Source organism: Asparagus officinalis, chromosome 4 (genome assembly GCF_001876935.1).
Source record: "Asparagus officinalis chromosome 4, Aspof.V1, whole genome shotgun sequence".
Classification (NCBI taxonomy): domain Eukaryota; kingdom Viridiplantae; phylum Streptophyta; class Magnoliopsida; order Asparagales; family Asparagaceae; genus Asparagus; species Asparagus officinalis.
In genome coordinates, this window is record NC_033797.1 from 43,079,306 (window position 1) to 43,092,453 (window position 13,148).

General features: G+C 34.4%; 1 protein-coding gene across 1 annotated transcript in view; it reads left to right on the forward strand.

Moving 5' to 3' along the window:
- Positions 1 to 8,561, forward strand: part of LOC109837315 — a 17,811-nt gene extending 9,250 nt beyond the window's left edge. Inside the window, exon 3 of the mRNA XM_020405506.1 lies at positions 8,118 to 8,561. The gene's annotated coding sequence lies outside the window, so the exon portion shown is untranslated. The remainder of the gene's footprint in view (positions 1 to 8,117) is intronic.

Genomic DNA, 13,148 nt, shown 5'->3' on the forward strand with positions numbered 1-13,148 from the left:
GCGTTGACTTATCCCTACTTAGGCTTCGGGATAAAATGCCCCAGACTGGATTCTGGTGTCTTTTTCAATCGGTGAAAGACTAAACCGGCAACGCGTGTTAGGCGTAGACTTATCTCTATTTAGGAGTTGAGATAAAATTCCCCGTGCACAAAGTGCCCGGATTGGAAGTTGAAAATTGTGTCTTTTCTAAGAACAAAGACAGATTGGAAAATGGGAGAGGAAGAATTTTATATTCTATCTCACGACACTGAAGAGGAAGAATTTTATATTTTATCTACAGTAGGAAAGGAAACTCAAGGTGGGATCTCCACCCCCAGAATCCGAAAAGATGAAACTAAGAGTGGGATCTCCACTCCGAGAATCGGAAAGGTTCAAACGGCCCTAACTTTTATAGGATTGGTCATTTGAATCAAAAGAATCCCTCATTCATTGAGGAGAACGCCCAAATTCGACCCTAACTTTTATAGGTTTGGTGGAAAAAGAACAAAAGCAGATTTTCGTTTATCGAAAAAGGCATGACTCGGTCTTAGTCCTAACTTTCTGTAGGTTTGACTAAGTGAGATTGGGAACAACCCTAACTTTTATAGGTTTGATTGTCCGAAATGAAAATGGACCTCTCGTTCATGGAAGGAATCGAGAGGGGACTTTGGTTGTGGCCCTAACTATAGGAAGGTTTGATGATAGCCTTCATAAAAAATTATAAATTAAAGATTAATGCTAACTCTAGTATACTTTCATATGATAAAAAGCATCTGCACAAGCATATAAAAGTACTGAAAAAAGCTCATGAACCTCCTTTCTAAAATTTCTAAATTCACTCAAAATAATTAAACTATTCTATAAACTATTCAGAAAATATTATCTTTTACTCTTGTTTTATTTTTTTACTGAGCTAATATCAATCCTTTCTCACCTTTATCTTTTTCCCGAGCAACTCTATAGTAGTATCTTCATCATCTACTCGATTGTGACATCAGACTAGAGTTGTATTTTTTGTGCTGTTATCGTTCCTAGGCTCGTTAATTTTTTTTCTTGTTGTTTAACTCACAAAGAAGTTAAATGTATTTCCGATATTCAACACAAACTTCTTGAAAATGTATTTCCGATATTCAACACAAACTTCTTGAAATACATACTTTTGATTTTTTTATTTCAATGAGAATAAATATTAATTTTATATATATGAAATTCTTTGTGTTTCTAATTTATTACTTAAATAAGATTAGGAGGTACTTTTTTTTTCTACAATAAATTCTTCTGATGTGCATCCAATAAGAGTTTTTATTACGTCAATAATATTACATTTGCTCTATTCCTGTTATTTTTCACAAAAATCTAAACTAAATATCTACATTTTTTATTTCCAATTTACCTTAGATTATAATATTAATATTTAATTTTTTTAGTATTTTAAGAACAAAGTATGAAATTTATGAATGTTTACAAATTTTTCTTACATCTTCCATGAAGAATATTTCTTTGATTGGGATAAAGTTATTAAATTATTCTTCAATGTAACTTAGTTGGTGCTTTTTTAATAGACATGCCTTATGTTGATACCAATTTAAATGATTCATAGACGTTTTTTGAATTTTAGATATATTTTCGTCACTTTCCCATTTGCAATGGAAGTAGTTTGACTCTTTTGAATGATATCTCTGAACAGTTTGATAGTTTCTCCATACGTAATTCATTATATTCTTTGAATGCTAAGCTATTATATTATAGTATTTTATCATTTTTATGGATTTAAACATCTATTAATTAATATTACTAATGCGTTTTGCTGCTCCTACTTATTAGTAAAATTTTATGCAGTTGCTTTAATTTATATGGTGACGATAATTTTTAAGCTATAATATATTTTTAATTTTTATTTCTTAACCGGATATTTTTAATTAATTCTTTTTGCTTTTGTTTACGAGTATCAACTTAGACTGTCTTTAGATGCTGAAAAGGGATAGTAAATCCCAAATTGGAAATTAAATATATATATCTTAATGAAAGAATATCTAACAATTATACTTTTTTTTGTCAAGTTTTAAAATTTCAATCCTCTTTTGTGGTTTAAAACTTTGAGGGTGTGATTTGTAATTTTTAAAACTTTAGGAGTATTTTTAAAAATTACTTTTAAGTTTGGTAGTTGTAACTTCTATGTTTCATGTGTCGATGGTAATTTTTAAATGTCACGATATTTCTTACAACTTTAAAATTTTGAGGCTGTTTTTGCAATTAATAAAACTATATATTAATTTTTAAAAAATTTAAATTTTAGCGGCCTACCAATAGTTTTTATATTTGATGTGTACTGGTTATAAATTTTAAAATTTTAGAGTTTTTTTATAATTTTTATATTTTGAAAGTTTTTTTTTATAACTTTGGTAACTTTGAGGTTAATTTCAGAAAATTTTAAATTTTTAGGTGCATGAGGATAATCTCTTGAACTCATTATTTGTTGTTTGCAAATTTTATAAATTTTATAATTTTAGGGTTATTTTTTATAATTTTAACTTTTGAGAGAGTTTCTATAATTTTTGGGACATTGAGGGTATTAATTAAAAATTTTAAATTCTTCGGAGGCTGCTGTTAATTTCTTAATTTCATGTTTGTTATTTTAAGCTTTGAAATATTAGAAATTTTCAGGTGCATTATGGTAATCCCTTGAATTCATCTATGTTGCTTGTAAGTCTTGAAATTTTAGAATTTCAGGTGCTTGTTTGTAATTTAAAATTTTGAGAGTGTTTTTATAATTTTTGAGATAATGAGTTGTTATCCACAAATTTTAAATTCTTCGCTGTTAATTTCTTAATTTAATGTTTGTTGTTTTAAGTTTTTAGACGTTGGGATAGATTTTATAATATTAAACTTCTTAGGGTATTTTGTGTAATTTTAGAACTTTTAGATTTTTTTGTAATACTTTTTGTATTATAGTACGTTAGCTACGTATAATTTCTTTATCTTTACAAACTAATACCATAAAATAATGTTTTAAATATTTTATTAATATAATTTTTTTAAACTGTTAAGCTATATAGATAAGTTCACGTAGGATGAGGATAGGATATAATTATGATTACACATAATTTCTTTATTTTTACAAACTAATACCATAAAAAGATGTTTTAAATATTTTATTAATATAATTTTTTTAAATTGTTAAGCTATGGATAGTTCACGTAGGATTAAGATAGGATATAATTATGATTAGGATAGATTAAGATATAAATAAAATATTTAAAATAGTGAAGGGTAATATTGATCATAGAAAGATTTTTCCGAACTTGTGCTTTTAAAGGGAGTATGATGGACAAAAGGGTTTGGGACAATGCACACTTACTATTTATTCTTGGAAAATGTAGAATAGGAAACCACATAGGAGAATAGACAATGATGCTATATTCGCATTTACCTGTATAAATATGATGGGCCCTCTTTCTCGAATTGTCATATTATCACATTGAATGATTGATAGAGGAAAATCTTAGAAATTTAATATTTAAGTGGATACAAAATATTCATAACCATTATGCACATCATAGGAAAAGATTTGTATCGAATTAACAAAATTGATCTTAGTAATATTTGATCTTAAGCATCTATGTATGAGAATTCATTTTGTAAACTTGATGGCCTTTTTTGGATATTGTAAATCAAAGTCAACAAAATGGTTTTATAGGGTGGTCTCGACTATGAATCGATTGGATTGGATGAGTGGGATCCACATGCAAACAATGATCCTTTCGTGCGCGCGCGTGTTACCATCTTTTAGTTGGATTATATATATGAACGTAGGTTCCTATCTCCATGTTGGGTTGCATGAATTGAGTATCCACGTGGTCAAACATGCTCTACATGTCGACAAAGGGAAGCAATACTACAATCCAACGTTCCGGAACGTTGTATACACAAGCATCTGATTCTTTGGTGCATACCACGTAGAATACATATGGAGTCTACCAATTGAGGAGGAATGAGGGAAAAAAGAGGAAGAAAGGAAAAAAAAATGGAAACATGGTAATTGAGATTAAAAACTAGTATAAAGAACCACTTGAAGGAGATGAAACAATAACAAATGTCTACTGAATTAACACTAAGAACAGGAAAGTGACCAAGTGTCTAGAACTTTTACACCTCACCTAACAGCACGTATATACAATCACAGTGATGTAGTGATCATGTACCATGTCAAAATTGAGACCTGATACTGTCACATATTCAATATGCATTGCATGTGGACTAAGTTACATAGAAATGAGTATGGGTACCGGTATGAGTGCGAGAGACAGCAAATTTGTAAAAATGTAGGGTGCGGGGATACGGCTACATATATATTGAAATTAATAATTCACATACAATCATTATTGTTTTTCAATTCATGTATTATTAGAATTAAACTTCATATCATATCTTTAAGTTTCTATTATTATGTTGATTATTATAAATTGGAAACTATTGATTATTATAAATTGGAAACTATTGATTATTATAAATTGGAAATTACTTGTTCTTTAACTAGACACTAAAATGACCTTTAACATCATGGTTCTGAAATCGGGTATCGGCTAACGAACACAAACCATGTCTGATGAGTTTGAAGAAATGGATGTGAAGTGTAGGATATATGTCCAAGACATGTATGACAAGTGTTTAAAATTAAAACACAACATATAATTGAATACATGTCCAAATAAATGTATGCATATATCCAAGAAGTGTCCATGAAGTTTGGGTAGGGTACGGGAACATGTCGTTACATGTCGGGTACGGCTTCATGATAGTACCCAGGTAATATGGTATGTGGATAAACTAGCATTATGTGACCGCGTAACTTTCTTATGTGGTTGCTGCTATTCTTTTCGTGCATTTTCGAGCAGCGCAAGTAAGCGGATTTGATTTTCTTGTGCATATGCATATCTTGTCATTTATGCATTTTTTAAAAAAATTGCCTGATTTGGATGTTTTACTTTTTAACCAGGATTATTATGCAGTGTGGTTTGCAATTGTTACTCTATTACTATGATATAATTTCTGTAAGGAGCGAATAATGTTGAGTAAAAAATAGCAATTATACAAAGCTTCCTAAATTATTAAAAGGTTGTCTATCATCATTTTCTGCATACCATACAAATTTAAATAAGATTTGACTATACATGCCCTTGGCCTTTATTTTATGCTTATTCTATATTTCAACATGTTTAACGGTGTAAGATGAACATCGGTATTTCCTTAGCTAGTGTTCTAAAAAGCGGATTATGCGGCCTCACAATCGGTCGCATATGTGGATGCGGACTGGATCACATAAGAATGAGCAAAAAGGCTCCATTATGCGGTCAGCTACATAATTGACTCTCGAGTATGTGCCCACATAAAATCTTTTTATGTGGCTGTTTTTTCTCTTTAATTTTCCAGGTAGAACACATTAGTTACCGAACTTGTCTCGCTTAACTTAGTATAACAAGAGTCCTAGCCTAGTTTTTCCCCCATAAATCCGATAGCTTTCTCTTTCTTATGAGTTATTCCCAAATCCTTTGACCTCACTGGCGTTCGCTGAACCTCATCGACGTTTGCTGACACTTGCCGAAGCTACACCTTCCCTCGCTGAGTTTGCGTATTCTCACCAAAGCTCTACCTTCCCCGAAGATGTTTGCTCGGGCTTCAGTATGGAATGAGGATGATGAGGAAGACTAGATTATTTGTTTTTAGTTTATGAACTTTTAGTTTTTAAGTGTTTAATTTGACAACTTTTATTTGAGTATCTAGTTAATTTTGATGTATGGATGGAATTTTTAATTAGTTAACTAGGTGTTGATTGTTCAATTGCATGTTTGTTGATCTTTTGCTTAGTATAATTTCTATTTTTTATGAATTTTATATATTTTTAAATATGATAAATAATAAATATATGTCAAAAAGTTTAAAAATGTATAATTCCACATAATCCGGTTGATCGACGCATAATTTGGTTAGTCGTTAAGCTCTCTCGAACTGCATGTATGGTAAAACCGTGTTTTTGAACATTGCCCTTAGCATTTATGCTTAGAATTTGTAATGCAGTAAGAAGCATCGCAACTATATATCCGCTATTTTTGAACGAGAGGCATGCATATATGGATTGCACTAGAAACTTGCAAATGTTTGTACGTATCACTCACACTGCTGATACCAACTTCGGGACCACTTAGCCATTGGTTAAGTTTATAGTGCCTTTATATGGATTGGTTTCTCAAAATTATTTCCGGGCTCCAGCTAAAAAACATGAATGTATGATTGCTTCTTTCTAATTTTACTTTCAATTTTCAATATGAAAGCATGCTAGTGAAATAGGAGCTACTCCCTTTTATGCTACAAGGAGGCCCCAGAAATAGAAATTTGTTTTGCATGTATAATTATCTTCATTCCTAAAACAGTATGCCTCTACATTCCTAGGCTGGTGATATCTTTAAGTGCAGAGTTCACGAACTTTTAAAAGTGAAATGAATTGGCAACTAGTGTGTTTAAGATCCTTTAGTTTTTACATCTTGAACTCAGCCACTATTCCCTGTGAGTCATGCTCTGATAACTGTAAACAGATCAGAACTTCTTAATATGGCCTGCATGAGTTCAAAACTTAGTATTCTTGAAAGAAATTTGGTCATGGCTATCACAGCTCAATTATATAACTAAATGCATAGGGTATTAGGGTGGTGAGTACAACCAGATAAACGTGAACTGCTTGATGGGCATCTTAAACTCTTTGGCGGTAATTTATTTGGTTTAATTTGGCTTCTGATTTTGGTTTCCCTTTTCCTTAGCTTCTGAATTTTGTTTGCACTTCATTTTTCTTCAAAATATGTTCTCGTTCTTTTAGGTATTGCACAGTATACCTTCAGTGTCCTGTCATCTGTTTCTTGCCAGTATAAGCTACAATGTCAAAGCACCTGTCTGAAAGCAGTAGATGACTAATGTTCTCCTTGTTATAAGTTTGTTAAGTTCGGTGAGATGTCTTCGGCAGTAATTTTAAGAAGTTTGTTTGGTTTTAATTGCACTATCCAAAACAAGATTGTAAGTCTTTCCTAAAGTAAAAGCTTGTATTTAAGAATGTGAATAGTGATAGATGATGTTGGTCTTCGATATAGGAAGGTTTTCTTTTGATGGCATCCGTGGCTCTTGATTAAATGTAATCCCAGCAGCAAAACTGTCATCTATTCCTTCTCAAAAGCTTGTATTTAAGGATGTGAACAGTGATAAATGATGTCAGTCTCAGAAGAAGTTTGAAAGTCTTGCTTCTTGATTCCATCAGCTTTAGCAGCATTACCATTAAGATAGGTTACGTGAGGAAGACCAAGCGTTGAAAACTCATGGGAAAATCTTTATTTTGGTCTTGCAGTGCGAAATTAATCCTCAAAATAGAAACTTTATTTGAAGGCTGCATTGTCTTCTCGAGTTGATTTTGATACAATTTTGCCAGTGAAGAGTTTATTAGGAATTTATTTGTGGTTTCTAGTGATCAATTTTTGTCTAGTGTACTCAATGGGAAAAATGTTCATATCACTTCCCATCTTCTCACTGGAGATATATTCATGTTCTATTCTTTATATGCAGAGAACTAGAATATCATCATATAGAAGCTTTATGGCAGTGCAAGCCTACCTATTGTCCTTCATTTCTATTTCATACCCGCTACTTCTAAAGTTCTGTAATTACCTAGTAAAGCATAACCATTTTCGTCAATAATGTAGTACGCATTTATTTCAGTTGTATTGTTTATTATCTGTGGCATAGAGTGTTTGGAAATGGTTTCTGCATTTTCTTAGCGCATTGAAAGTGCCAACTTTTGGTGTCATTCGCAGGTTAGCATAGTGATCAATCACTATAACATTTAGAATCATTGATAGTTTGGTACGCATTTGAAGATATGATATTAAGCTTGCTGTTCAAGGCAGGCACTGTAGTAATATCAAATCCAGTTCCCTATTACTTAGTGGAGCAGCACCCTTTCTTTGTCTAACAATAAGTGAGAAAGACATGCAAAATATGTGAAATGTTAAAAGAAAACTTATCATTTTGTGCCTGAGTGCTTTTTTTATTTTTATTTTATAAGGTAATGTGTGATTCTATCTTAATTTTTGTGCCTGCAGCTACTTCGGAGTCTGAGTTGCAACTAGAGGAGCTTCGGGTTATTTTGAGATATATGGTTTCCAGCTGCTTCAGAAAGTCAACAAAATTTGCAAAAGCTTTTGTTTTTGAAACCTATAAAGGAGCAAAGTTATATATAGACTTTGAGTTCATAAACTTTATTATACCTTTTGTTGCAGTTAATATAGTTAGTTATGGAAACAGGTTGAGAAACGGGTCGCCATCCTTGGGCATCAGAAGTTTCTCCCCGGAACATAGAAAACTTAAAGATTTTACAAAGTTTATATAGAATTGCAGTTGCTCTTTATATCTAAAATGTTTTCTATTATATTTGGACATGAGTGTTACTGCTGATGTATATCATCTGAGAAATGGGTTTTTTTTGGTTGATGGAAGATGAAAATTCAGTGGGAGGAAGCTTTCCTCTCTGTTGTTTTGTTGGATGATGCAAAAGAGTAAAAGAAACCGAGAATCTGACATTTTATTTCATTTTTATGCTTTACTATTTCAACAGACAGTTTTTTGCAGTATCCCTGGTGATGGAGCTTTACCTATTTATAAGGTAATTTTTGATAAATTGTGTTTTTGTCATGCTTATATTTATCATTCTATGTTCATGGTTCAGGCAAGATACGTACAGGTTGTGTGCTCATCGTCACAATTTAGGATGATATGCGGTTTATATATGTATCGCTTTCTCGTTTACCAAGTGATGAAATGATATATGGGATGATATGGGGTTTACATGTAGTTTTCTGAAAGTGTAGTTTAGCTCGTCTTGGATGGAACTAGTAACTACAATGTATAACGCTTGGTTGTACTGTGTTTTTTAAGTATTGTTTTAACAATATTTTGACCTCATATGTACCACTTTTCTTATTTTCATTTCTCATCACAACATATTCCTATATGTATATTCTCTTTAGAATCAGAGAGACTTTGTGCGATTGATGGCTCATGCTGGCTTATTTAATTTATTTTCCACATTTGATGAACATGCATATCACTAATAAAATGAGTTGCCTGTGATATTTATAAATGATACAAGTATCTGTTAGTGTTTCCAGTTGTCATAACCAAGTATACGGATAACAACGACCGGAATTATTTTCTTTTTATTTTAGTGTACGTACCTTTGTGGATTTCGATTCCATAGATTTTGTGGTAGCTAGATTTCTCATCATATGATCCATACAGTTTCGAATCTTGCTCATTTCCTTTATAACCAAAAATATATATCCATGAAATGTTTTTCTAACGCTGCTCTATCTGTATCCATGTTTGGTTCTAATAGATATTAAATATGAGTTTTCCCTGTCGAAACGTATCCTTATATTTGATTTTGATTAGAGAATAGACGTGGATATAATATAGAATTTTTTAAAATAAACCTATTAAATTTTTTATTGAAAAATCAGACCCACTCCTATTTTATTTACACAAACCGACCCATTTCGTGGTCACGTCAGCAGCGTAGCCACGAAATGGGTCGGTGTTTTAATCTCGTCTCTAAATAGTTGGGGTTGCCAACCCCAACTATCTTGGAAGCCCCACGTAAAATACAGGCTAAATTAGTCGGGGTTGGCAACCCCCGACTAATTTTGCCAACCCCGACTAATTTAGCCCGCTATCTAATTTGTCGGGGTTTGGAACCCCGACCAATTCGATAGCGGGCTATCGAATTAGTTGGGGGCTATCGAATTGGTTGGGGTTCCCAAACCCCGATCATTTAGCAGAGACTTTTGCAGCAAAAGTTGGCTAAGGCAAAATGATCGGGGCTGGAAACCCCAACCATTTCGTGTAGGTGCACAAAATGGTCGGGGTTCCTAACCCCGACCATTTCGTGTAGGTGCACAAAATGGTCGGGGTTTCCAACCTCGACTATTTTGCAGAGCTCTTCCCACTTTCAGCTGGAAAATCAAACTCCTGTTAGTACATATCAATCCACCAACTAATGATACACATTTATCAATCTACAATGCAATCGCAATCACAAATAACACACATACCAATCCATAATCACAAACATTCATTTCACTTACTAAAAATCCATATTCAATCGGATACATACCATGCAATTCACATACTAATAATCAATACTCAACCGGATACATAATATTCAGTTTCAAACGTAAAAAATCCTATCAAGTATATCGAAACTTAACAAATATTTACAACTCCCTTTCTTGTCCCTCTCCCTCTCCCTCTTCTTCCTCTCCCCCTTCCTCGTTTACCTTCGATGTGAGCTTGGATGAGATCCTCGTCCGGTTGTGTATGAAGTTGGGAGTGCATGACATCCTCGTCGACTCGAACCGACTGTGAACATTCGGGTTGAGCCTGCTGTGAGCCGTCAGCTTCATCATGTGCACGGCTTGAGCCTGCCCCAGTGTGTCCTCGGAACCGTCAACGCCCGTACTCAATTGGTCGCTCCTCACGTCCATCACGTCTTGCATTACACGTCCTCTGAAGAATGGACCGAATCCTTATTATCATGCGAAGGAACGTGTTCATCGGCTCTCGCTCGGTAGTCGTTCCCAATGCATCATGTGCCATAGTAGAAAGCTCTTCGAGCTCTTGTACCTATAAGATAAAAATCGAAAGAAAATTATTATCAAATGGATTGTAATAATATAAAACTCACAAAATAACTGTATATTTTGGTTATACACTTTCATCTCTCTCTCAACCGGGCCTCTTGGTATGTACTCCTTAGGGGCTTTGTTCTCCTGAAATATCCACCCGTGAGTAATCCCCTATACCACCGCAAATACACAACTAGGTCAGGTGCGTCAGCCCTCTCCATCACTACCTGTTCCTCCCTCAACTCCCACCTCCTGATGTAAGCACCAGTTATTAATTCCCAATTTGCATGATGTGTATCTTTTCTGGGATTTCGCTCTATTCTCTCTACATGGACTGGAATATGTTGTTGTAGCCTAAATTATCGGAGCACACGGTCGGGCACGTGCATCTCAACAATCTCAAAACATATGATCGGGACGCGAGCACGCCATACATCCTCACCTTCCCTGCAAATATCTGGCAGTGACTCCAAAGCTAGTTCATATGGCATCCACTTGACCTATAAAAAGATTAAGTAAAGCATATATCAGTAATAAGTAATGTAATGATTGAATATATTTAGATATTATGATTTAATACCTATTCATCCTCCATTTGATCAAGCTCGTTCCTGTAGAAGTTTTCATGGCCCTTTGGTGAGGTATACCAAGATCTGAACATATTCCATCTATTTTATATACAATGGGTTAGTATAGATTAAAATAAATATATAAAATTACATGTAATCATATATATTACAAAATAACTTAGTAATACCTGAAGCCTAACGGAATATGGCCATCGAGAGCACGAGTCTTCCTCAAATCTGGGCAACCCAAGTGCAATCTCTCCCAAGACCATATCTGTAGCAGAGTGAGACAACCCTTAAATTCTTTGTTTTGAACAAGTGCCACTTTGGTCATCTCCCTGTACAAATACGCTAACACGACACTCCCCCATGATAATTCTCCACAGTCCTCAAGATCCTCCAGGAGTGGAAACCACCTCACGTGCACCGAATCCTTTGTGGAATCCAAAAAAAGAATAGTACCGATCATATGAAGTATGTATGCACGGACATACATCTTGGTGATCTCCTCAGTTGCATCGATCAGTACATTCATGTAATTGTTTCTCAACCATTCAAGCTTGATCTTACCACCATTCATGTAAGGAACTTGACCCAGCAATTCTTCGCACTTCCCAGACCAATTAAAGTCGTCGCTACCCGTAACAACATCTGCATCCATTCTGAGTCCAAGCAAAACCCTAACATCCTACAATGTAATCGTCAACTCTCCTTGGCGCAGGTGGAATGTATTTGTCTCGGGCCTCCATCGTTCAATCAGTGTCGTCAAGAGAGCCCAATCAAGTCTTACCCATTTAATTTGTGAGCACTCAAAGAAGCCTGCTTGACGGACATAAAATTGGACCGTGGGTCCGTCAAGTTGCAGCTCGAATGTGCACGAGTATGATCAACGATAGTAATGCTCGGGGCCTGCATACATTGAACAGTGCAAATGTTCAGTAACAATCAATAACTTAGAATAATTGATATGATTTACAACTACCAATGTAATTTACCTCCCTAGAGTTTATCTTCGCGGATTGATGCTGCTCTTGGTCATAAAGGACCTCATACGTCAATGGACGTGCCTCCATACCTATACATATGATGATATAAATGTGTGAGTGCTATGATGTATGCAAGAATAAAAGTACGGATTTTGTATATAATCATTAACTTATAAATGAATTGGGATAAAATTAAAATAAAGTGTACTGATTAATTGTTATTTATTTGGATTGGTAGGACAATGAGATCTCCCGTGGCCCGGTTGTCTGCAATGTCCACACCTTTTTTTTAGCTCCTTCCCGACCATCATCCATCGTACCTTTTATGCATGTTGATCTCTGGCGTCCGACTTGTCTCTTATATGTAGGAGGTAACACATGTGACCCGTTGTAGGGTGGCCAGTAACGACTATCTATAATGGGATAAAAGCACCGATTGTATGAATCTCTATAGTGGCTTGATTGATACCACTCAGAAGCGTATGTGTAATACGATGTATTTGCACCCCCAAATTGCTTGGTCGTAACCGCTATCACATGTGAACATGGCAATTTTTGCAATTCTGGCATGTTACATGTGCATGCGCATTGTGTCCCTCGTAAATTGACGGTGTAATTATGACTGTGATTGTCTGTAACCTACCATTCATCTATAGAAAATCTAATAATCTTAGTCAATCTCGCCTGCTTGACACGAGCTCACACAATCTCTTCATTTTTTGGTGTCAACAACGTCCCCAAATTTGCTCCATCCTCTCGCCACTTAACAAAATAATGATTTAGTCTATAAAATGTCCTCGTAACCAACGCATGTATGGGCATTGCTCGAGCCCCCTTAAGTACACCGTTGAAGCTTTCAGAACAATTAGTTGTCATTATGCAATAGTGATTCCCTC